The sequence below is a fragment of the Equus asinus genome, chromosome 26, assembly GCF_041296235.1.
Source record: "Equus asinus isolate D_3611 breed Donkey chromosome 26, EquAss-T2T_v2, whole genome shotgun sequence".
In the NCBI taxonomy this organism is placed as follows: domain Eukaryota; kingdom Metazoa; phylum Chordata; class Mammalia; order Perissodactyla; family Equidae; genus Equus; species Equus asinus.
Window position 1 is genome coordinate 35,010,209 of NC_091815.1, and position 22,679 is coordinate 35,032,887.

Sequence of the window (22,679 nt, forward strand, 5' to 3'; positions counted from 1 at the left end):
TCATTTTGTGATAAATCACTGAGCTGTTCTTGTGGGGGCACTTCTCTGTATTTGTGTTGTGTTTCCCCCAAAAAGTTTCAAGAAGTTGACATCAGTCTGAGGAGGCACCATCTCCCAGGAGTCCCACCACTTCCTCCCAGCCCTCAGCCACACACATCAAAATAGCTTTCTGTGAATTCAGGTGCATGTCTCATCTCTCACGAAATCCTCACCATCCCTCAGGGTGAACAACCAACCTCCAGTCTGGCTTCCTTGCTCAGTGTCTCCTGCACATCCAAATCCTGGGAACGGAGCCCATTTGGGCAAAGGTTTGGAGGCCAGAAGACCTTGCCATGCTCTGGAGGAACAAGGAGAATTTGGGGGGAGCAGGTGCTACAGCCCTGCTCTTCCTGTCCTTCTGCATCATCATCATCATGTGAGCAGTGACCCTGGGGAGGGAGGGAGAGCCCTGGGGTGGGAAGCACAGGCAGCCACAGATCTCTGAACCCAGAGCTGGAGGGACTGGGTGGGTCAAGAGCCTGAAGCGGGGGCAGGAAGGAGGTCCCTGGCACCTGAGTGAGTCTGTCACAAACCTCTGCCCCACTGTCCAGGATAGGGAGCCTGTGTTCACAACCCTGGGGTCTCTGGGAGAGGACCATCCCCTCCCACCTCAGTGACTCACTCCAGCCCCTTCAGAGAGAACAGAGGAGCGGGTCAGTCTGCCCACTGCACCCTGAGCTGGTTGGACTGAAAGGTTCTCCGATCTCTTCACTCAGAGTGAGGTCCTGCAGGAAGGAAGCAACAAGGTCAGCAGCAGGCTTGGGGGACACAAGCATGGAGGGTGAAAATGCCGTCACAGGGTTAGTCTCTCAGGTGAGTGACTTGGGCGCCTCCCCATCCAGCATCTTACCTGGACACCTCCCCCAGGCTGGCTTTCTGGATTGCCCCACTTAGCATGGCCAAAGTTGTTCTCCTCACCTCCTCCTCCTATTCTTCCCTTCAAGTTGGATCCCCATATTTCTGACAGCATGACGGACCCTCCTCTTTCTTTTGGGCCAGGCGTGGAGGAGTCACCCTCTCTCTATCCTCCCTTTCTTCTGCTATAGCCAAAAATTCACCACATCTTGTCCATTTTTCCTCCTATGAACAGCTAGCATCAGTTTGCCTTTCTCCATCTCAATCTCCATCATTGCCAAGGTTTCAGAATCTCTTTCCTGGACCCCTCATCTCCCTGCCTCTCACCTCCCTTTCCGTACATAGATCAATCATCTAAAAGGCATTATGGTCCAGTTCTTCTGTATTTGAACATCTGTTTGCCCCCACCATCTAGAGCAGTTGCCGGCAAAAGTTTTCTATCAAGAGCCAGATAGTAAATATTTTTGGATTGTGGGCCTTGCAGTCTCTGTTGGAGTCATTCAACTCTGATTTGCAGCGTGAAAGCAGCCTTAGACCATATGTAAACGAATGAGCATGTCTGTGTTCTAATAAAACTTTATTTACAAACACAGGCACTGGGCCACATTTCACCCAGGGGCTTTACGTAGTTTACTGAATCCTGACCTAGAAAATGAAGCTCAAACTCCTCATCCTTGAGCCCTGCATCTTCTGGCCTCTCAGCACCTACCTCCCCAGATAGGCCAGGGTTTGGGTGAGGAGAGTGAGGCACTCGCCTCAGATGCAAAACTTAAAATGATGCCCAAAATTTCAGTAAGTGAGATAACACTTTACTGCACTATTTAAAAAAAAATCAAAATGAATGAAAAACATCTATGATAAGGACAATATCAAAAATCTAAATAATGATAACATCAGTAGACTGAAGTTAGTTAACAGTTATTTAAAATCATAGCTTGATCAACAGAAATTGTCACACATGGCAGCATTCTCAGCAGAAAATGAGAGAAGCGAAAAAGGAGATTTTGAAAAGATTGTTTCCACGTTTACTTCCAGAAGAACCAGGAAAGCAAAATTATAATAAATCCTGGTGGGTACACATAAACGCTTAAACTTAAAATGATGTTTGTTTTTTTTTTTTAAAGATTGGCACCTGAGCTAACATCTGTTGCCAATCTTCCTCTTTTTTCTTTTTTTTTCTTCTTCTCCCCAAAGCCCCCAGCGCACAGTTGTATATTCTAGTTATGAGTGCCTCTGGTTGTGCCATGTGGGACGCTGCCTCAGCGTGGCTGGACGAGTGGTGCCACATCAGTGCCCAGGATCTGAACTGGTGAAACCCTGGGCTGCTGAAGCAAAGCGTGCAAACTTAACCACTCGGCCACAGTGCCGGCCCCTAACAGGATGTTTTAATACACACAACTTTCAGGTTTCTAAAAATATTTCAATTATTTAAATTTCTGGGGAAAAAATGACCATTAAAAATACGTGAAAACACATATACAGGGACACACATATTTCCTTCTGCCTCAGGCTCCAATTGGTTAGAAGGGCACTCTTACTGATGCTGGGTTATTTCTGTTTTTGATATTTTGTTCTCTGTGGTTTTCCTTTTGCATTCACTTTGATTTAAATATCTTGCATTCAAATGTCATTTATCGCACTTATTGAGTTTTTCTGTGCTCCTTTTAATTTTCCATTTTAGGCGAGTGCCTCACTTGCCTCACCCAGATCCTAGCCCCCCTGTCCAGTCCACTTCCTGCCACTCCTCCCGCCTCCCACCCTTTGCTCCATCCACAGTGGGCTTTTCATCGTCATCAACCAGAACAAGCTTACTTGTGCCCCTGGGTCTTTGCATAGGCTGTTCCTCCCTTCTCTAATGCTCTTCCCTCCCAATTTGGTTGGGGAGCAACCAGCAATGGGACTGTCAGCGAGGTCAATGGACCCAGAAAAGTGTGATATCTTGTAGTTAAGTAAAGAAGGGCTTTTGCTTAGAGAAGCCATGCACCTGGGTCACCTGCTGCTGCAGAGTCCAGAGAGGTGAGGACAGAAACATGGCCATTTGGATTTCACTAGCAGAGGTGACTGGTGTGCTGGATAATAGCAGTGTTGGGAAGTGGCTGGTGTGTGTGTGTGTGTATCTTAACTTGAACAATCAAGAGAGAATAGGAGCAACAAAAACATCAACAATTCAAGAGGGGGCAGAGCAAAATGGCGGGGTGAGCTGACCCGGGATTCTCTCCCCTCCAAAATACAACAAAAGATTGGAAGAACTGAATTTCAGAGAATAAACATAATGCCAGCTCGTTAGAGACCTACAATACCAAGAAGGCGGAGATCATAAACCTTGTTTACACCCTCGGAGGCACTGGAACGGTAGGAGAGAACATCGCTCCCTCCCCTAGAGTCTGCGATTGCTGCGGCGCAGGTTGGGAAGGAGCAGGGGAGGGGCTGCGCGACCGGGGGATCATCCAGGACTCCTGCCGCTGATTCAGTGGAGACCCGCTGACAGGGGGAAAGCTTCCGTCCGCGGGGACCCCATAAACCAAGGGCCTCGGGAGACCAGAGAACAGAACTGATCTGAACCCAGACCTGCACGTGTAACAGCCCCTCCCCCAGCAAAGCCAGTGGGCGCAGCCATCTTGCCCCGAAGGCGGAGAGCTAACATGCTGCTCTCGACCCCCATCTAGTGGCGACAGGCTGTAACTGCAACTGAATTCTACCACCATGCGAAAAAACCGCTCCTCTACCATCCAGTAATTTATAAAAGCCCCAGACCAGAAGGAAAACAATAAAAACACAGAATTAAGTCCTGAGGACTTGGAATTAGGTAAACTAAGTGATAATGAATTCAGAGCAGCTATAATAAAAAAACTCAATGAGGTAGAGAGAAAGATAGAGAAACAAGCCGAGTTCTGGAGTTACTTCAGAAAAGAGATTGAAATCATAAAGAAGAATCAAACAGAATTACTTGAGATGAAAAACACAATGGACCAGATAAAACAGAATACGGATTCCCTGAATGCCCGTGTAGACAACATACAGGAGAAAATTAGCATAATCGAAGATAGACAGGCTGAATGGCGCCAGACAGAGGAAGAAAGAGAACTAAGAATTAAAAAAAATGAGGAAAATCTCCGAGAGATAATGAATTCAATGAGGAGTAAGGACATAAGGATCATAGGAATTCCCGAGACTATGGAAAAGGAAAATGGAGCAGAAAGTGTGCTTAACGAAATTATTGAAGAGAACTTCCCAAATCTAGGGATCAATGGAGAAATGTGTGTAGAGGAGGGTTTTAGATCTCCTAGATTTGTCAATGTAAAAAGACCTACCGCAAGGCACATAGTAGTAAAGTTGGCAAATAGGAATGATAAGGAGAGAATACTCAGGGAAGTAAGGAAAGAAAAGAGAATAATCTATAAAGGAGCCCCTATTAGACTGTCAGCGGATTTCTCTACAGAAACCCTACAAGCTAGGAGAGAATGGAGTGATATATTCAAATCTTTAAAGGATAAAAACCTTCAGCCAAGAATACTCTATCCAGCAAGAATTTCCTTCAGATATGAGGGAGAAATTAAATCTTTTCCAGACAAACAAAAGTTAAGGGAATTTGTAACTAAAAGCCCTCCATTACAAGAAATCCTCAAGAAGGCTCTCATACCTGAAAAAAGAAAAAAGGGAGAAAGGGGACACAGTCCACAGACTAGGGAGACCGATGGATAGAACCAGAACAGGATAGCAAATATTCAATTATAGCATTAGGGTAAAAGTAAGGAAACTACCAAAACAAGGACGATCTTAGCACTCTAACTACAAATTAATAAGATGAGTTGGAATAAAAAAATGAAAATAATTATTTAGGAGGGGAAGAGCAAAGGGTCTAAATCAGTATTGGTCAAGTAGGTAAGAGACCACCAGAGAATAGACTATATTATACACGAGATTCTAAATACAAACTTCAAGGTAGACACTAAAATAAAGTACAGAACAGAGTCACAAATCATACATAAGGAAAAATCTAAGAAACCCAGCATAAGAAATTGCAGTATTAAATGGGTAGTCTAAAGCACACAGGAAAAGAAACACAGGAAAACAAGATAATGAGCGACAGATTGACAGCACTAAGTCCACATGCATCAGTAATCACTCTCAATGTGAACGGATTGAACTCTCCAATAAAAAGACACAGAGTGGCAAAATGGATTAAAGAACATGATGCAACAATTTGTTGCCTCCAGGAAACACACCTCAGCCCCAAGGACAAACACAGACTCAGGGTGAAGGGGTGGAGGACAATACTTCAAGCAAATAGCAAGGAAAAAAAGGCAGGTGTTGCAATTCTCATATCAGACCAAGTGGATTTCAAAATAAGACAGGTAAGGAGAGACACAGAGGGACAATATATAATGATTAAAGGGACACTTCATCAAGAAGAAGTAACACTTATAAATATCTATGCACCCAACACAGGAGCACCAAGATTCATAAAGCAACTATTAACAGACCTAAAGGAAGATGTTAAAAACAACACAATAATAGTAGGGGACCTCAACACCCCACTCACATCAATGGCCAGATCATCCAGACAGAAAATTAGCAAGGAAATAGTGGAGCTAAAGGAAAAACTAAAACAATTGGACTTAATAGACATATATAGATCACTCCACCCTGAAAGAGCTGAATACACGTTCTTCTCAAGTGCACATGGAATATTCTCTAGGATAGACCATATGTTGGGAAACAAGGCAAGCCTCTACAAATTTAAAAAAATTGAAATAATAACAAGCATCTTCTCAGATCATAGTGCTATAAGGCTAGAAATTAATTACACGAAAAAAGCCGAGAAAGGCACAAAGATGTGGAGACTAAACAACACACTACTGAACAAGCAATGGATCATTGAAGAAATTAAAGAAGAAATAAAAAAATACCTGGAAACAAATGAAAATGATAGCATGCCATACCAACTCATATGGGATACAGCAAAAGCTGCATTAAGAGGAAAATTCATCACAATACAGGCACATCTTAACAAACAAAAAAAATCCCAAATAAGCAACCTTAAAGCACACCTAACTGAACTAGAGAAAAAAGAACAAACAAAGCCCAAAGTCAGCAGAAGGAGAGAAATAATAAAAATCAGAGCAGAAATAAATACTATTGAAACGAAAAAGGCAGTAGAAAGTATCAATGAGACAAAGAGCTGGTTTTTTGAGAAGATAAATAAAATTGACAAACCACTAGCCAGACTTACACAGAAAAAAAGGGAGAAAGCTCAAATAAACAAAATCAGAAATGAGCGAGGAGAAAGAACAACAGACTCTGCATAAATACAACAGATTATAAGAGAATACTACAAAAAACTATATGCCAACAGAATGGATAACCTAGAGGAAATGGATAAATTCTTGGACTCCTCCAATCTCCCAAAGCTCACTCAAGAAGAGGCAGACAATTTGAACAAACCAATCACAAGAAAAGAGATTGAAACAGCAATCAAAAACATCCCAAAGAATAAAACCCCAGGACCAGATAGCTTTCCTGGGGAATTCTACCAAACTTTCAGAGAGGATTTAATACCTATCCTTTTCAAGCTATTCCAAAAAATTAGGGAAGATGGAACACTTCCTAACATATTCTATGAGGCCAACATCACGCTGATACCAAAACCTGACAAGGACACCACGAAAAAAGAGAACTACAGGCCAATATCACTGATGAACATAGATGCAAAAATTCTAAACAAAATTTTGGCAACCGGAATTCAGCAATTCATCAAAAGAATCATACATCATGATCAGGTGGGATTCATACCAGGGACACAGGGATGGTTCAACATCCGCAAATCAATCAACGTGATACAGCACATCAACAAACTGAGGAATAAAAACCACATGATCATCTCAATAGATGCAGAGAAGGCATTTGACAAGATCCAACAGCCATTTATGATAAAAACTCTGAACAAAATGGGCATAGAAGGAAACTACCTCAACATAATAAAGGCCATATATGACAAACCCATAGCCAACATCATACTCAATGGGCAAAAACTGAACGCCATCCTCCTGAAAACAGGAATGAGACAAGGATGCCTTCTATCACCACTCTTATTTAACATAGTACTGGAGGTCCTGGCCAGGGCAATCAGGCAAGAAAAAGGAATAAAAGGAATCCAAATAGGGAGGGAAGAAGTGAAACTCTCGCTGTTTGCAAACGACATGATCTTATATATAGAAAACCCCAAAGAATCCATTGGAAAACTGTTAGAAGTAATCAACAACTACAGCAAAGTTGCAGGGAATAAAATCAATTTGCATAAATCAGTAGCATTTCTATACTCCAGTAATGAACCAACAGAAAAAGAACTCAAGAATACAATACCATTCACAATCGCAACAAAAAGAATAAAATACCTTGGCGTAAATTTAACTAAGGAAGTGAAGGACCTATATAATGAAAATTACAAGGCCTTTCTGAGAGGATTGGATGATGACATAAGGAGATGGAAAGACATTCCATGTACATGGATTGGAAGAATAAACATAGTTAAAATGTCCGTTCTACCTAAGGCAATCTACAGATTCAACACCATCCCAATCAGAATCCCAATGACATTCTTTACAGAATTAGAACAAAGAATCCTAAAATTCATATGGGGCAACAAAAGACCCCGAATTGCTAAAGCAATCCTGAGAAAAAAGAACAAAACGGGAGGCATCACAATCCCTGACTTCAAAACATACTACAAAGCTACAGTAATCAAAACAGCATGGTACTGGTACAAAAACAAGTGCACAGATCAATGGAACAGAATTGAAAGCCCAGAAATAAAACCACACATCTATGGACAGCTTATCTTTGACAAAGGAGCTGAGGGCATACAATGGAGAAAAGAAAGTCTTTTCAACAAATGGTGCTGGGAAAACTGGAAAGCCACATGTAAAAGAATGAAAATTGACCATTCTTCTTCACCATTCACCAAAATAAACTCAAAATGGATCAAAGACCTAAAGGTGAGGCCTGAAACCATAAGGCTTCTGGAAGAAAGTGTAGGCAGTACACTCTTTGACATCAGTATTAAAAGGATCTTTTTGGACACCATGCCTTCTCAGAGAAGGGAAACAATAGAAAGAATCAACAAATGGGACTTCATCAGACTAAAGAGCTTCTTCAAGGCAAATGAAAACAGGATTGAAACAAAAAAACAACCCACTAACTGGGAAAAAATATTTGCAAGTCATATATCTGACAAAGGCTTAATATCCATAATATATAAAGAACTCTCGCAACTCAACCACAAAACATCAAACAACCAAATCAAAAAATGGGCTGGAGACATGAACAGACATTTCTCCAAAGAAGATATACTGATGGCCAATAGGCACATGAAAAGACGCTCATCATCGCTGATCATCAGGGAAATGCAAATCAAAACTACACTAAGATATCACCTTACACCCGTTAGAATGACAAAAAATATCTAAAACTAATAGCAACAAATGTTGGAGAGGTTGTGGAGAAAAAGGAACCCTCATACACTGCTGGTGGGAATGCAAACTGGTGCAGCCACTATGGAAAACAGTATGGAGATTCCTCAAAAAACTAAAAATAGAACTACCATACGATCCAGCCATCCCACTACTGGGTATTTATCCAAAGAGCTTGAAGTCAGTAATCCCAAAAGTCCTGTGCACCCCAATGTTTACTGCAGCACTGTTTACAATAGCCAAGACGTGGAAGCAACCTAAGTGTCCAGCAACAGACGAATGGATAAAGAAGATGTGGTACATGTATACAATGGAATACTACTCAGCTGCAAAACAGAACAAAATCATTCCTTTTGCAATAACATGGATGGACCTTGAGAGAATTATGTTAAGTGAAATAAGCCAGCGAGAGAAAGATAATCTGTGTATGACTCCACTCATATGAGGAATTTAAAATTATGGACCAAGAACAGTTTAGTGGATACCAGGGGAAAGGTGGGGTGGGGGGTGGGCACAAAGGGTGAAGTGGTGCACCTACAACATGATTGACAAACATTAATGTACAATTGAAATTTCACAAGATTGTAACCTATCAATAACTCAATAAAAAAAAAATCAACAATTCTGGTGAAGGATTCTCTTTTTAAGGGGAGCAGCAAAGAAAGATGCTCTCCAGGCAGAACCTGTCACTGTCCTCTGTGTGAGTCTGTCTTAGCTTCTTGTTCCTGCTGCAACGAAATATCACAAATTAAGTGGCTTCCAGCTATGTAAATTTATTCTCTTACAGTTCTCGAGGTCACAAGTCCAAAATGGGTTTCACTGGGCTGAAATGAAGGCATTGGCAGGCAGGGTTGAATTTCTTCTGAAGGCTCCAGGGGGAAACACATTTTCTTGCCTTGTTTTTTTTTTTTTTTTTTTTGCCTCTAGAGGGCACCTGCATTCCTTGGTTCATGGCTCCATCCTGCATCTTTAAGGCCAAAAGTATAGTATCTTCAAATCTCTCTCTGCCTCCTTCTTTCCCGTGTAAAAACCCTTGTGATTACGTGGGGCTCACCCAGATAACCCAGGAGAATCTCCTTGTCTCAAAATCCTTAACTTAATTCCATGTGCAAAGTCCCTTTTGGAATATAAGGTAATAGATTCACAAGTTCCAGGGGATTGGGACATGGATCTCTTGGGAGGGCTGTTATTCTGCCTACCACAGGGACATAATTTCTTTCACTCACTTGTCCTCTCACCAAACTGTGAGCTTCCCAAGGGCACATGCTATGCTTGAATCAAGGCCCTGTAATTCTCTCTCACTTACCCAGTTCCTGTCCATTATATCATAATTCAAAATTAAACATTTATTTAACTCATTTTTTTGCTGCCTTCTTCAATTAAAGAGTAAGCTGAAAGAGGTCAGGGTGTGTGTCTATCATGCCCATCACCAAGCTCAGGGCCTCACACACGGGGGGCCTCAGGCTTTGGGCTCAGAAAGAACTGGATTAGACCAGGGACTTTGAGCACGCTGCTTACTTGGTTCAACCTCAGTTTTCATATCTATAAAATTTAGACAATAATAATATCTTCTTTATGGGGTTGTTGTCAGAAGTTAATGAGATTAGCAAGCACCAAATAAGGTGCTCTATAAGTATTGAACATTCAAGGAGATCAGGAATGAAGGAGATCTCAACAAAAATGTGTGTGGGATGAATGGATGAGAGAATTCATGGGCTCCCCTCTGGACACTCTCTGCCTTATCCTGTGCCTGCTGTTCTGCTCTGACTCCCTTCTCTCTTCCTCCACTTAGGGTTCCCTAATTGAATCCCAGGCAGGCAGCCTCCCAGATCACCCTCCCCCAGATGTGGCTGCCCCCCACTCAGGGGAGGAAGAAGACCTCCCTTATGCAAACCTCAGCTTTTCTGGGATGAAGCTTCAGGACCTGCAGGAACAGGAGGCCACAGGTAGTGAGTACTCAGAGATCAAGATCCACAAGAGATAAACTGCAAGCATTTGACCTTGGCTTGAGGGATCACAACCCCTGCAGGGCAAAGAAAAAGTTGGCGGCTGAGTCCTGTAGAGTTAACATCACTCTAAATAGCATAAAGAACACAGGGTTTGGAATCAGAGAGTTCTGAGTTCATGTCCACACTCTCCCCCTTTACTAAGTAAGTGACAGACTGACACTTACCTCTCTTTGCCCCAGTTTCTTGCTCTGTGAAACACAGACAAGAAGCCCTGCTTGCAAGTTCATTGTGAGAATTCTGGGAGAAAAATCCTATTAGAGAAACTGCCACCAATTATATGCTGAAAAATTCTTGGATCCATGCACTTTGAATAGAAACGTCCTACAAGGAAAATCTCCTGACTCTGGAGGAGACCAGCATCAGAACTCGGACCCTGCACATTGAAGTCCATCCTCTTGGAATGCCCTCCCCCTGGACCTTCATTTGGCTCTATCTTTGAAAGCTGAGCTCAAGGTGTGAATTTCTGGGTTGAGATGGGAAAGTCAAGCAGCAGCTCATGGTCTCTTCCCATAGGGACAAATGAAAGGAATGAGGAAGGTTCCCAGATGATCACACGACCGCCTGATGAATGAAACTACATGATCCCAAAATTCACCTACAGTACCCAAATGAATAAGGAATATATCACAGCAGTCATTTCATGAAGTAGTCTCTATGGGAAGAGCTCGAAGGATAGGATGTGACGTTAAAACTCCCTGCAAATGGATCCTAACTCTTTTATAACATCACCAAGAAATATAAAGGAGTAAGGGACAAATTTATCTTTAAACATGCAATATGTCTACAGTGAAAAATACGAAACATTGCTCAGGGAAGTTAAAGAAGATCCAAATGAATGAATAGATATACCATGTTCATGGATGGGAAGACATAATATTGTTAAGATGTCAGTTTTCTCTATATTGATTTAAAGTAATCCCAGTCAACAGGCATATATACATAAATTGACAAGTTTAGTCTAAAATTGACAGGGAAATGGAAAGATCTAGAATAGCAAAATAATTTGAAAAATAAGAACATAGTTGGAGAAATCAGATATTACTATAAAGCCAGAGTAATGAAGACAGTGTGATGTGGGAAAAATAGATTCCATAAATAGACCCACACGTTATACATGGTCAACTGAACAGCAACCAGACTATACATTTGGGAAGGGGAGGACTTCTCAACAAACGTGGTAGAACAAGTGGATCAACGTTTGGAAAAAATCAACCTTAGAAATGTCATAATTGGTTTACATAATTGGAATCATGCAGTATGTACTAGTGGTTTTGTTTTTCACTCAGTGTTGAGTTTTGTGTGATTCATCCAAGTTTTTATGCCTATCAATGATTTTTTCCTTTTATTACTGAGCAGGATTCCAGTATATTGCCCTTTGTTTACTCATTTTTCTGTTGATACACATTTGTTTTCTTTCTGTTTTTTTGTGATTATGAATAAAGCTGCTGTGAACATATTTGCACAAGACCATGTCCAAGTATGTTTTCATTTCTCTCGTGTTAGGGGGCAGGGCCGAGATGGAGACAATGACGTCAGAGTCACTTGTTGGGAGTCTGAGGGTCTCTAGGACATCCCATGGAGACCATCATCCAGCGGGCAGCTAGAGAGATGGATGGCCTGGAGCTCAGGAGGAAAGTAGGGACTGGAGATGAACAGTGTGAACATTAGGGGACCTGATAATCCTGATAATGAATACTCGCTGTTGTGGGTTGAATTATGTTCTCCAAAAAGATATATTCAATAAATCAGAGATGCATTCTCTCCCCGGTACTTGTGAAATTGATTTTACTTGGAGTTGAGTCTTTGCAGATGAAATCAAGTTAATATGAGGTAAGATTGGATTGAGGGCCTTAAGTCCACTGACTGATGTCCTTATACAAAGGGGGAAATTTGGACACAGACACAAGTAGGGAAGAAGGTCATGCAATAAAGGAGGCAGAGATTGGAGTTATGATGGCACAAGGCAAGAACTGCCAAGGATTGCCTGGAACCACCAGAAGCAGGAAGAGGCAAGGAAGGATTCTTCCCTAGAAACTTCTGAGGGAGTGTGCCCCTGGTGAAACCTTGATTTTGATCTTCTGTCTTCCACAACTGTGAGAGAATAAATTTCTGCTCTTTGAAGCCACCTAGTATGCTGTAATTTGTCACAGCAGCCAGAGGGAACTAACACATTCACTCAGCACCTACTGCGCATCAATTCCTCACCTGTCCTGTCTCATTCACATATCACAGTGACGCTGAGAGGGTCAGCCCTGTCCCCATGTCACAGAGGAGGCTCGCGCGATCTTCTGAAAGCCACACAGGCTGGCAAATGTAGGAACCAGATAAATCCAGGTTGGTGACCCCATTGGCAAAAGGGGGCCTTAATCAGTGTGCCCCAGGGGTTTGCCTTGTGTCCAGACACTGTTCTAACTGCTCTGTGAACATTCAGACAGTCAAGCAGTTCCTAAGAGCAGTGACGACCACAGCTGCTAGCCTGGCCGTCCATACTTCCATAGACTCAGGTAAGAAGGAATCTCACTCTCTGTTCTCTTTCTTCCCCCCTCCCTCCCTCCTTTTGTCCTTTCTTTTTTTCTTTTCTTTCTACCTCTCTCCCTCCCCAGCTTTGTCCTGGAGAAGAGAGAAACAGATCTCCTAGTGTTGCCCTCTCTTCCTTATCTGTCTTTGCCCAACTCTGAGTCCTGCCTGGGAAATTTTTCCTCACTGCCCATTACCAAGAGCTAGTTTTTGCCTGATCTGTAATGCTGGGTGAAGGTATTTTTGCCTATTTTGTTCACCAAGAACAATCCTTGATACATAATAATCTCCTAATAAATAGTTTAGAAATTAAAATGAAGATGCAATTGCTTGCAAAACCTCTTTCTATAGCCCATGCCTTTTTTCTGACCCCAGAACTTTTGTAACTATCCTGATGTTGTATGTAAAGGCATCTTCAGTGCTTCCCATCCCACTAGATGGTGAGCCCGTGGGGACTAAGACTGTGTCTGTTTTGACTCCCAGACCAGTTCAGGAAATTTTGTTGGTAAGTCAGAGAGAAAGCTCTGAGTCAGGTCGATAAGTCCCCAGGAGGCAAAGACAATAAAATTCAGAATCTACCACTTTCGTAGCCAGCAGTAAGTGAAGCTGCTCTTTGTCCTGGAAGGAGACATGATCTCAACCCTCAAGGTTGCTCTCTGTAGACACAGCTTTGAGAACTTGGCCATGTAAGGAGCGGTCACAGCATCATGTTATGGATGGACCCAGCAAGACCTGGAGGAGTACGAGGGTCTCAGGAGGCTGTCTTTCCCAACAGGTGGTTTGGCTCTTCTTTATTGATGTGTTAGACCTCAAAATATTCTCACAAAATTCTCCTTTGCTAGGATCGACTAAGGATTCTGTCACTTGTGAACAACATATTACTATACAAGCCTGGGGCATTTGACTGGTTCCTCATCAGAAAACGAGGAGGATGCTGTGAATAGAGAAACCCCAATAGTGACATTTCACAACTCTCTTTTCTCACTTCATGGTTTGTTTGAGGAAGTTGAAAAGGAGATAACTAGAAAGAAAGTGACACTGTGGGAAAATAAATCTTCATTTTTTGGCCACAAATCCTTGCACTTTCTTCCGTATAAGAACAACCAGACTTTGGTTAGCTCCCCCAACTCCTTCATGTGCCTCAAAGGACCTGGACACTAGAATGTGGGATCTTGTGTGAGCTTCATCAGTTAAGGACCTTCAGGTGGGAAATTGGATAAGCAATGCTGTTGCAGAGAAGATGAGCCCCTGAGATGTTCTAATCAGGAGTGCAAACTCTACTCATCTTTATTCTAGAAAGTGTTTTCCAATTACCAAATGAGAAAGAACTAGAAAAGCTGATCATCTCCAAGGGTGGTGACATCACAGCACTTTCACTCAAGATAATGTGGAAACAGAATAAATGCCCAACCTCCTTTGAGAGATTTATTAAATGTAACACCTCCCCTCTTCATGAAACTAGTGAGAATGAAATTTAGACTAGAAATTTCCCCCCAAAATAAATAAAACAAAATGACATAAAATCATACCTCCTATAGGATCAAAATGAGAGAAAAAACCAAATATCCTGAAAAAAAAGAAGGCAGTATACCAAGATGGTAATCAAATGTTGTTGTCTCTGGGGAGCGGGACCTGGTGGTGATGATGCTATAGATTGTACCACGGGCACCACGGAACCTCACATATGGGATGGTGCTTGGCACAGAGTAGATGTTCAATTAACATTCAAGAATGAGTGAAATTCAGCTAGTTTCCCCAAGTTCTAGATCTAAATATCCTATTTAGTAGGTATAAATTGCCTAGTAGGTATAAATTACCTAGTCTTCTAAGAAAACATGTTTCTAAAATTTTCCTGAAATGTAACAGTAAATTTGTTGTAAGTGCTGTCAAGTTGATTCTGACTTCTGACCCTGTGTGCAACAGAGCAGAACCCTACCTGGTCCTTTTTGCACCATCCTCTTATCCTCCACCACTATATCAGATAATGCTTTCCTGTTGTTCACAAGGTTTTCATGGCCATTTTTTTCCCCAGCTTGATGGCCAGTTCCTTATTCCTAGTCAGTGTTCGTCTAGAAGTTCCACTGAAAACTGTCCACCTTGAGTGACCCTGTTGGTATTTGAAATACCGGTGGCATAGCTTCCAGCATCATGGCAACATACAGTGGCCCCAATATGACAACTGACAGATGGTTGTTGTGTTTCCCTGACAGGGAAACAAACTTGTGCTGTGATGGTGAGAGCACTGAATCTTATCCACTACACCACTGGGGCTGGCATTCAGTAAATAAGGGTTATGAATACTTCTCACTATTATAATAATTACTTCCTGAAACTGATGGTCCCTCCCCCACAAATCCCCCTCATTCTATTTCTCAACCTCTCTACATAAGGCCCAATACTTTCCTGGAATCTGTGTCTCTTCAGGTCCCATTTGGTCTCTTTAATATTAGGCCCAATGGCTTTTCTTCCAGTCTCGCTGTGATTAGATCCATGTCTCAGGGATGCTGGAATAGTTACTTGGAAAGTATGACCTTTACTTATCAGGGCCTATGAGTTGGAGATCCCACCAAATTTCTTCTGAACAGGAGCTGTCATCAATTTTTTGGTTCCTGAGACCCCTCTCAGTCCTCAGTGTTCACTTTCATCCCACAGCCACATCACTACGGCACCAACCTCAACTCTCAGGTGACTTTCTCCAGAGTTGATGTGACCTTAGGGAGGACCAGCCAGCTCAACGTCCCCTGTAAGTGCTGGATCAGGACTCCTGGGTCCCAGAGGGCAATAGGGTCAGGTGGCAGGGAGGTCAGAGTCTGGTATAATTGGTGCTTGTGCCCTAGAGACCAGGTTGGGAAGGACCTAAGACAGTCACCATACACCTTCCCCTTCCTGGGTCCTGCTGCCATGGGGGGTAAAGCCAATGTCCACACCGCACCTCATGACTGGAGTAGGAATCGCCACATCTTTCTATCCAAGATACTCTACAATTGGTGACTGCTGGCATTTTCTGGGGATGTTGCCCAGTAGTAAAGAGCTGTTTCAGGGACCATGATAATGGTGGGGTTTCTTCCAGCTCAGGGAAGGTGAGTCAAGTCAGAATTAAAATAAGGTGACATTTGAATCTGACTTAAGAACCCCCCTTCAGTCTTCAGTCCTCTGTGGTCTGGCTTCTTTTTCCCATTTGCCTCATTTCCACAATTCTTACTGTACCCCTCCCAATGCACACGTTCTCTCAACTATGTTGCTTCTCTCTCCCACATCAGCCCAAGAATGTCTTCCCCAGCTTTGTCCTGGGCCACTCTCCCCCTTCTGCACACTCCCCCAGGGGAGCCCATCCATTCCCCTGGCTCAGCTTTGAGCACTTCCTTGACCCCCCCCCCCCCCCCCACACACACACACTTTTCTGTTCTGAGCTCCAGATCTGTACCTCAAGCCTCCTCTTGGACATGCCACCTCCATCACCGCAATTTCCCCATCAGGACCACGCAACTTACTCCAGATGCCTCCTTCTCTTACTCACCCTGCACATGAGTCAGTGGGTCCCGTAACTTCACTTCCTAAAAATGTCCCAAATCCTCCCCTTCCTCGTTCCCTCTCTGTCCTTTGCCCTCCCCTCCACCCACACGGTTTTGCCGGTTGCTTCTTACTGCTCCCCAGCCTCCAATTCTCTAGGCTTTCCCCCAAGTCTGTGCCTAGCACAGCACAAGCCCAGAAAGTTTTCCCTGAGCCTATCCCCCTTTGCCTCTCCCCTGCTCAGAGCTCTTCCGTGGCTCACCTGCACCCTCAATCTAAGTTCCTCAGCTAATCTTATGCAGACATCTCCATGTCCTCGCTGGAACTCCGGATGTATTTGCAGCTCCTTTCAACTGCAAGGCTGTCTCAGAGTCTTTGCAGGTCACTCCTCCACCTGAGATGCCCTCCTGACACATGTTAATGGAACCAACTCCCCACTTCTTTCCAATCTCAGCTCAGCCTCTTCCCCTCCTCGGTATCTCAGCCATTTGGGACTCCTGGACTTGTTTATATGGGAGCATGGGTCAGCTAGTCATGTGTCCTCTGTTTCTGCTTAGTGGGAGGTAAGAGAGAGGCAGGTCTCAAGCCCCACCACCCCTGTTCTCTCTGTCTCTTTCACCCAGCCCTGAAGACCCTGAGGAAAGGTTCCTGGTCTGCATGACTGACAGCAACTCTCTGACATGCTGAGCTGGTCCCAATTGAGAAAAGCCCTGAGCCTCTCCAAAGCCTCAGCACCTGGGGTCCTTGAGCTGCCCCAGGTGGAGGCTGAACATGGAGGGGAATTCATCTGCTGAGCTCAGAATCCACTGGGATCCCAGCATGTTTCCTTCAGCCTCTCTGTGATGTCCCAGCTCAGCAGGCAAGCAGGAAAGGAACGAATCCTCTCTTCTTCTGCTATTGTTCTATCCAGGCTCTCAGCAGATTTGATGATGTCCATCAGCATGGGAGATGGAAACCTATGTTATTGAGTCCACGGATTCAAATGATAATCTCATATCTCAGTTTCATCTCTGGAAACACCTTCACAGACACATCCAGAAAGAAGGTTTACTCTGGTCATCCCATGGCCCCATCAAGTTGAGCCATAAAATTAACCATCACACTGGCCCTGGAGGTCAATGTTCAGCTTATTCACACAGACAAACAGACAGACACACAGCTGGGCACATTCTGAGTACTGAGATGGGCCATTTCCTGACCTTCACCCTGGGGAAGATGAGGCTCCTGTGAATAGGCAAATTGTCCTAGTTATCAAATCACAGAGATGCTGGGACAATGTCTTAGCAAGAGAGAAGTACCAAGGATGCTCTTTTCCTGGATCCTTTGCATGTCACTGTAAACCTCTCCCCAGGCCACTGTGTCTTTCTGGGTCACCAATCCATGTACCAAGTGTTGATGGTCCTTGCCCACTGAGGTCCAGCCTGTGGCTTTCCCCAACACCCCCCTTGCTTCCTAGCAGTAGAACAAATATTCTGTCATGCCAGCAAGGTGAGCCAACAGATCAGCAATGATGTGAGAGCTACAATAGCAACGGCCCCTCCACTGACCCTCAGAGCCTGGTGGCTGCTGCTTCGAGTTCTCCCTTCTCTTGTCATCAATAGGGAAGGGAATTCTGGGAAATGTAGTTCCAGCCCGGCAAAGCCTCCACAGGCATCTTCACTGAAGGCTTCAAATCACCATTTAAATGTCATCCTTTAAATACAATAATTGGAAATATTCATCAGGTGAGTAAATTTCCAACTTTGCCCTTTCCCTATTAGCTATGATTTGTGTGGTTACTATTTAATTATCACTTGCTGCACATGAAACCAACGTAGAACTCAGTGGCCCAAACAATCACTTTATTCTATCTCATGGTTCTGTAAATTGGCCAGAGACCAGCTGGGCTGTTTCACTCCTAGTTTTGCTTTTGGCTCTCAGGCAGTCTCGTTGGGATGGATACTGGGACTGGGGCTGGATGTCAGACATCTCAGGGCTTCTGTATGTAGCACCTCACTCCATCGGTGTCCATTGGGTTGTTTACACCAACATCCAGGGAGCCCCGAGGCAGGAGTGGAAGCTGCCAGGCCTTCTTAATGTCTGAGCCGTATGAGTCTCAGAACATCTTGTTCTCCACATTCTATTGGTCACAGCAGTCATGGGTCCAATCCAGGTTCAAGAGGAGGAGATAATAGTAACAAGCTCCATCTTTTAACAAAAGGAGTGTCATGTTTGTGGCACACGTTTATAAAGAAAGGGCAGGATTGTTTGGGGTTTTCTTCGGAGATTAGTTCCTACAGTTACTCATCCATCTGAGTGTTGGCTGCCTTTTCTATATGATGAGGGGGATCACCCCTCTCTGTCAGGGATGTTGGGAAAATGAAAGGGAAACAGATACATAAAGAGACAGCACAGAGCCTTTACCTTCCCTGCCCTTGGACCAGTGACAATGACCTGGCATTACTCATAGGACGTTCATGAGGGTTGACAGAAGGACAAGGAGGAGAAGCAGCAGTCTTCCCCACCCTCAGTCCCTCCTCCAAGGTAGGCCTGAGTCCTCCCCAGCACATTTGATGTCTTTATCCTCCTGAATCCAGACATAAGATCCCTGTTCTATGTGATCTGGCCTCTCCACGGAGCTGCAGACGTCTCCAAAGTCAGTGCTCAGCTCTGGATCAGAACCACGGACAGAGCCATCACGGTCAGTGGGATCCCCGGGAGCAGATAAGTCCTGGTTGGAGGGAGCGCCCCCTCTGGGCGGTGGTCTGACCCACTGCTGGGGCAGAGATCGTAATGGGCATGGACAGAGTGCAGAACCTGGTAGCTGGGAGAGGATCTCCAGCACAGTCGAGGAGTGAGTGGGATTGAGTACACAGTACCTGGGGGTCCAAGATTTCCCAGAGTACCGGGATCACCTGTGGAGTTCACATCCTCTGTGACTGCCTGAGAGTCTGCACCATGCCTACTTGATCCATTCTTCCCTGAGACTTACCTTCCAGTCCAGAAGAGCTAGAGCCCCTCCCACCTTAGCCTGGGGTTCCCCATCACAGCCACCTACCCTGTAGCACTAGAGTTGTTAGGTACTCTGTCTCCCAAACAGATGTTATTCTCCTCAAATGCAAGGGCTGGGTCTCTCATATTCACCCCTTTACTGGAAACCTGAAGGCGCAGTGTACATGGAAATTGAATGAATGACTAAATGAATGAAATTTTACCTCTCACCTCATAGGAAGAGTTGACGATTCTTCCCTCTCAGATTAACATAAGTTTCCTTTCTCCCAGCCAATGAAAACTGGGCAGACAAAGACTGATGAAGTGGGTCCCGGTGCAGACAATGGTGCATCAGACAGGGCACCTCTGTGATTCGGCCAATTCACTTGCCTTCTTTTAACTTCGGTGTCTTCTTCTTCAAATGGGAGAAATGGGGCTAGAAGTCCCCCTTCTCTGATGGCGTGTGGGTCACAGTTCTTCTTTTGCACACAGTTAGGTTCTCTGTGGCTTCCCCCTGTCTCTCCTTCCCATTCTTCTGTTTTTCCTGGCAAATCGGGTCTGCAACAAACAGGCTGGGCATGCCAAGCCCTTCTGACCACAGATGCTGCAGCTGCCCCTGCTGGGAGAGCGTGAGTGGCCAGGACAGAGCTCCCAGGAGGGGGAAGGGCCTGCAGGATGAGGGTCCAGCTGCAAACGCAGGAAATGGTGGCCGTATAGCAGTGTCCATGCACACTCAAATTCTACACTTTCCTTCTCCATGGTCACAGCACGGACTCTACTCTGGGTTTTGGGTGACAGTTCTGGGAAGAGGATTATAGGGCATGGGCAAAATCGTGAAGCTGAACGGAAGAAAACAGACTGTAATTTTTTCTATGTATACAAAATCCTAAGAAAAGCATATGCAGAGCCCTAGTGTTAAAGGCAGCATGCTTGGATGATAAGACTATAGAGAAAAGCAAGGAATCAATTGTTATTAAAGTGAGGCTGGTCTCGTGGGGAGAAGGCGGTGTGCGGCTAGGGAGGGGGACTCAGAGGGTGGTCCTGGGTGCTCCCAATTTTTTATTGCTTGGAGGGTGTTCCTTTTGTGATGAATCACTGAGCTGTTCTTTGGGGGGGGGGGGACACTTCTCTGGATGTGTCTTATGTTTCTCCCAAAAAATGTTTCCAGAAAATTGACATGGGCCTGAGGAGGCACCACCTCCCAGGATTCTCATCACTTCCTCTCAGCCCCCGATACACAGTGAAAAATAACCTTGCGTGAATTCAGGTGCATGTCTCTTCTCTCACAAAATCCTCACCATCCCTGAAGGTGGACGACCCCCAGGCTGGACTTCCTCTCTCTGTGTCTCCTTCATGTGTCTCCATGTCTTCTCATCACAGGGAGCTCCAGGTGCCAGGGCACCTGTTGTCTTCACACTGGACAGTGACCCTCAGGACATCGACCAGAGCTGGTGTGCGACCTTGGGAGCAGAGAGGCGATGCTCACCACATGGATGCTGAGGAAGTGAGGACAGTTAGTCTCCCTCATCTCCTGTGTTCCTGAGTCCTTCCCCTGGACGGACCAACCTCCACTGACATCTACAGTCTGTGAGTCAGGAAGGGACCGGAAGGGACCTATCTCACTTTGCAGAGAATGACCCTCCAAGGGGAAGGGCATCGATATGGAGGCAGGAGACGGGCTCGGGCCCTGCGTGGGGTGGCAACTTGGGTGAAGCTCTCACCCTCCCTGGCCCAGGGTCCCCAGGAGTGGATGTGTGGGGATGGATGGTTCACTCCACGGGATGCCCCACACTTGACAGTGTCTGGGGTGAAGTTCCTCTTCTGAGGAGGGTCACTGTTCTGACCTCACCCTCAGCTTCTTGTTAAAGTCTCCTCCAAATCTTGAACTTTTAGTTCCTGAGAGAACCCTGAGAAACAGACTTTCTCTACCGAAACCTGGGTCTGCCATCCCCAGACATTCTGCTGCTGCTGCTGCTGCTGTTACTGGCCCCGCTCTGGTGGACACAGGGGGCCAAGGGCCAGAGGGAGCTTTGGCAACATTACAAGGATTACACGCTGCAAGTGCAGGGGTTGGCGACTGAGCAGGAGGGTCTGTGTGTGCGGGTATCCTGCTCCTTCTCCTACCCCCGGGATGGCTGGACTGACTCTACCCCAGCTCATGGCTATTCATTCCAGGAAGGGGCCAATACAAACTAGGAAGCTGCTGTGGCCACAAACATCCCAGGTCGTGAAGTGCAGGAGGAGACCCAGGGCCGATTCCACCTCCTTGGGGACCCCTGGACCTACAACTGCTTCCTGGACATCAGAGATGCCAGGAGGAGGGACGATGGGAAATACTTTTCTTAGATGGAGAGAGGAAGTACAAAATGGAATTACAAACGTAACCAGTTCTGTGCGTGTGATGAGTAAGGAGTGGGCTCCAGGAGAGGCCAGAGGGAAAGGTCGTGGGGGCTTGACAGAAGAACTGAGATAAGACCCTTGTCCTGGGATGGGTTGTGGGTACAGCTTGTCAGTGTTTACAGGGAGGATCTGGACAAAAGCCTAAGGTTTCTCTCAGGCTGTACCTCAGACCCTCCCTCCTGATCCCTGTGTCTCCCCTTCTTCACACCAGCCCTGACCCACACACCTGACATCCTCATCCTGGAGACCTGGAGTCCAGCCACCCCAGGAACCTGACCTGCTCTGTGCCCTGGGTCTGTGTGTGGGGCACACCCCCCATCTTCTCCTGGACATCAGCTGCCCTCACTTCTATGGGCCCCAGGACCCAATTCTCCTCGGTGCTCACCCTCACCCCATGGCCCCAGGACCATGGCATTAACCTCACCTGTCAGGTGAAGTTTCCCATGGCTGGTGTGATGATGGAGAGAACTACCCAGCTCAACATCACCTGTGAGTGCTGTGCCAGGACACCTGGGTCCCTGAAGGTGTTGGGGGGGCAGGAGGGCCAGGATGAGGATGCTTGGTGCTTTTGTCTTGGGGGCCTAGCTGAGTAGGGGATGTAGAAGGACAGAAACCCCGTCTCTCCTGCATTTCTGTGTCTTCGGGGTGAGGAAATTCCTAGGCTTATCTCACCCCACTCTCCCCACCGAAAGAGGAATCCCCTCTTCTCATCCTAGGTGCTCCATAGAACCCAGAAGTGGGTGTCTGTCTAGCGGATGGCACAGGTAGGAAGGAGCCCCATCCACGGCTGTAGGGAGCAGGGCCTCTTCCAGCTCTGGGAAAGACCGGGTCCCTGCCTCATGTTGGACTCACCTCAGTGACTCTCTTGTTGGTGAGCCCAGAGGTCCCTCCCATCCTCAGCCTCCGTGGC

The 22,679-nt window shown here is 45.3% G+C and overlaps 1 long non-coding RNA gene across 1 annotated transcript; it reads left to right on the plus strand.

The window, feature by feature from the left end:
- The first annotated feature begins 222 nt into the window (after positions 1–222).
- Positions 223–11,835, plus strand: LOC139042168 (uncharacterized). The gene is made up of 3 exons (XR_011498525.1): positions 223–415; positions 756–852; positions 10,156–11,835. It is a non-coding gene; the product is annotated as an uncharacterized lncRNA (long non-coding RNA).
- The last annotated feature ends 10,844 nt before the right edge of the window (positions 11,836–22,679 follow it).